General features: G+C 57.9%; 1 protein-coding gene across 4 annotated transcripts in view; it reads left to right on the top strand.

The window, feature by feature from the left end:
- The first annotated feature begins 607 nt into the window (after positions 1–607).
- The window catches only part of Zbtb1 (zinc finger and BTB domain containing 1), a 32,504-nt gene continuing 29,395 nt past the window's right edge, over positions 608–3,716 (top strand). For all 4 annotated transcript variants that reach the window (XM_070031966.1, XM_070031957.1, XM_070031949.1 and 1 more), the window contains exon 1: positions 608–1,074. The gene's annotated coding sequence lies outside the window, so the exon portion shown is untranslated. The remainder of the gene's footprint in view (positions 1,075–3,716) is intronic.

The raw sequence follows: 3,716 nt of genomic DNA, 5'->3' as shown, positions 1-3,716 counted from the left end.
CGCCGGAGCTGGTGTGCGTGCGTACGTGCGTGCGTACGTGCGCGCCAGCCCGCCGGAGTGGCCGGGCGGGGGTCGGCCCGCGCGCAGAGTACCGCCGCCACAAGTCCCCTGTCGTGACTCTGGGCGGAAGCGTGGGGACGAGTCTGAGCGTCACGGGCTCCCCACACACCGCCGCGTGACCCGGGGACTTTCCCCGGGGTGTGCAAAAACACGGGCGCCCCTTCAGTCCGGGCGGGGGCGGGGAGAATGCGCCCGCGTGTTCGGCGGGACCGGGGTGAGGGCGCGGGGCCAGCGAGGCCGAGCGGCGGGGTGGGGAGGCGGGCTGGGCGGGGTGGGGCATGGCGGGGGAAGTGACTCAGGCCCCGAGGCGGACGGGCCCACGGAAGGCGGGGTGGGGGGGGGGAGCGTGGGGCATGGGCGGCCCGGGGCGGGCGAGGGTGCCGGCGCCCCCAGAACACCCGGGGAGGCGGGGGTACGGCGGGGGCGGGCCCAGCTGCGGAGCGGTGCGGGGCCGGGGTCCGACATCTGGGCGGGGTGGGGCCGCGGCTTCGAGCCCTTGGGGAGTCGGGAGGAGCCCCGCGCTTTCCAGCTGTGCAAACAGGAGGAGGTCCCCAGCCTAGCCTCGGGAGAGGGGAGAGAGGGGTGGTCAGGCCGCCCCGCGCCGGCCCCCGCCGTGCGGGCCGTGCCAGCCTCCCCCGCGCCCGACGCTGAAACTTGTTGCAACAAACAGGCGGCTGCGGGTGCCCCTAGCCGCCAGCGGCGGAGTGGGTGGGCGGGCGAGAGGGAGGGGAAGGCTGGCGGACGCCGCGGCGAGCTGGTGGGCAGACCCGGAGTCGCCGCGTAAGCGGGGCCGGCTCAGTGCGGTGCGGCAGGCGCGGCTGTGCGGCAGCGGAAGTCCTTTGTTGCAGCGCAGTCCCTGGCAGAGCCGGAGCGTCTCCGCGCCGCCCAGCCCGAGCGCCGCGCGCCGCCGCCGCCTCGGCCGCTCGCCGTCCCCGCGCCGCCGCCCGCCTCGCCCGCGGCCGAGTTGCCTTAAACTCCCCAAAATCTCCACAGCCCTGGTTCCTGCTGCGGCCGGTGAGTATTTGCCCGCTGTGGTGTTCATTTGCGCAACTTTAGCCCGGTCGGGAAGACGACGGGGCCGCGCGGGCCTGACAGGAGTGCGGAGCCGGAGCGGCGCCGGACCCGTGCGGGGAGCCGGAGCGCGGCAGCGGACGCCTGGTGGGGACCCGGCGTCGGGCCGGCTGAGGGCCGCCTGCTCCACCGCGGCGTCCGGGTCCTGAGCGCGCGGCCCCCGCGGGTCGGAGGCGAAGCCCCGGTACCGACGACTTGGCAAATTAGTTACTGTCCTCCCCCACCCCCGCTCCCACCGCCGGTATTTTATTTTTTTGGAGGGGGGGAGGGGAGGTGTAGCCGGGAGGCGGGAGGACTCGGGTGATTGACGGGCCCGGAGCCCGCTTCTCTCAACTTACAGCTGCGGCGGGTGGGAGGGGAAGCGTCCCGGAGCCCGAGGCCGCAGACTTGGGCGAGCTCCGAGGGTGGAGGCGTCCGAGCCGCGCGAATTCTGGCGACGCGCTTTCCCACCCTCTTCCTCCCCCTCCCCCCCTCTTCTGGCCGGCACACTTGGGGTTTTGTTCCGTTAAAAAGTCGTAGGTCTGGGCAAGTTCGGGGGCTTCTCTCTGTGGGAAGAAAGTGTGCTGGCTTCCTCCAGCGGTGGCGCTCACTAGAGTTGAGCTGGTGTGTCGGGGAGCGCGGCGGTGGCTGCGGATCCGGAGTCGGTGGCGCTCCCGTGTGCGGGCTGGAGTCGGGCGCAGCCCCTTCCCGGCCTCAGTCCGCCCCACCGAGTGTGCACGCGGTCTGAGGCCTTGACAGCCCCCTCATTGCAAGATAGGAAGAGGTTAATGGCAGTCCTGGACGGCTGGGGGTAGGGCGTGTGTACGTGTGAGGGTGTTCCCTTAGTGCGGAAGGAAGGTGCGCGCGGGTCTCCACGGGTTGCCATCCCTACGTTAAGCCTCGAGACAGGAACAACTTTTCCTTCCGACTTTCGAACCCGCACAGTGTTCCGAGTCCCTCCCCCACTACTTACGTTATCCACACCCCCCCCCCCCCCCCGCCTCCGTATTGCTGTGTAGCCCAGGCTTCGAACTCGTCATCCTCTTCCCTGCCTGAGCGCCCCTCTCCAATCCCTCTTCCTAGGGTTACAGGCGTGCACCATGACACCCCGATTTGTATTCGGATGACACGTGATACATTGAGAATTTTGGGGGGCGACCTCGAGGCACTTTGAAGCAGATTGGGGGAAAGAGTGCAAATCGGATGACAGCTTTAACTACAGTCGTCTTTGGAGAACGGAGAAATTTATATTCTATAAAATTTTGTCAGTGTAAACGACATGATGAAGAGCATTCACGCAAACTTCATTTTTGAGTCACTTTCTGAAACTTAATGTCTCAGTAATAACTGAATGGCTTTGGGAACTACAGGTCACATCCTCCTCTTAAAGAAACAGTAAACAAGCATAGTTTGAGGTAAAAGGCTATTCTGAAGCTTTTTAATAATCAGCTGTTTAACAGCAGAGTTTCTCATTAAGACTAAATTGCCACCAGGTGTAATCCCAGTACTTGGGAGGCCAAAGTAGGATTGCAAGTTCCTAGTCAAGCCTGAGAGCTACAGAACTGGAGACAGTATCTCAAGCAAACAAAAAGAGACCAAAATTTCATGATCTTAACTCAGATTGAACAGTCATTGCCAAAGACTTTCTGTTCTTTCCATCTCTATAACTAGTCTACTTAACACCGCTTGTGGGGGGGAGTGAAAGGAGATGGCAGATCGTTGTCAGAGAAAAAAGAGAAATCATGTTTTAACAAGACAATGTGAACGACCACATGCTTTTGACCTTGTGTTTTCTTTTCCTGTTGATTTATTTAGGGACTAAGCTTCACTATGTAGCTCTGATTGGCCTTGAACTTGCTTCTCTTTCTGCCTCTTGTCTCCCTAGGGTTGGGATTATAGGTCTGCTGCCACCACACTCAGCTTCTGACCTTGTATTTCGATTTCATTGTAACTTCTAAATTTTTACTGCTTCCTTCTTCTTCTTCTTCTTCTTCTTCTTCTTCTTCTTCTTCTTCTTCTTCTTCTTCTTCTTCTTCTTCTTCTTCTTCTTCTTCTCCTTCTCCTTCTTCTCCTTCTTCTCCTTCTTTTTTTTTTTTGCCAAGCTCTTAAGAAGGTGCATCAAAGGGATCTTTTTCAAAATGTGTCTGTTCTTTGCAATCCTGTTTCTCTGTCTAAAGTGCCTACTTTCACACTTGTCCTCTGGTTGGGAGAGGCATGAAGCCTTTGTTGTTCACCTGCCTAGAGGGAAGGATACTATGTGTGATAGAAATTCACAAAAAAGTCAATACATTTATATTCTTAAGCTATAATCTGTTGGTATCAATGCATATTTGTGAAATTTCTGCTTGAGAGTTCACTTTGGTCTCTATAGAATGTTTCTTGCTGACATTTCTTAATGCTAGAATTTCTGGTGATAAAGTAATGAGATTAGCTTTCTTTGTTCTTAAAGTCTACTGGAACCAAATTAAGTTACTTATGCCTATTCTCAAAGTAGAAACACTTTTAAAATAATAAAATCCATGCTTATTGTAAAAATTCAACTACACTAATACATGAAATACAAAAAATGAAGCCTGACACGAGTGGCTCACCCCAGTAATCCTAGT

The sequence above is a fragment of the Dipodomys merriami genome, unplaced genomic scaffold (assembly GCF_024711535.1).
Source record: "Dipodomys merriami isolate MVZ:Mamm:240054 unplaced genomic scaffold, mDipMer1.0.p SCAF_1, whole genome shotgun sequence".
Lineage (NCBI taxonomy): Eukaryota > Metazoa > Chordata > Mammalia > Rodentia > Heteromyidae > Dipodomys > Dipodomys merriami.
The sequence above is the reverse complement of the archived record's forward strand: the minus strand, read 5'-3'. Positions and strand labels throughout refer to the sequence as shown.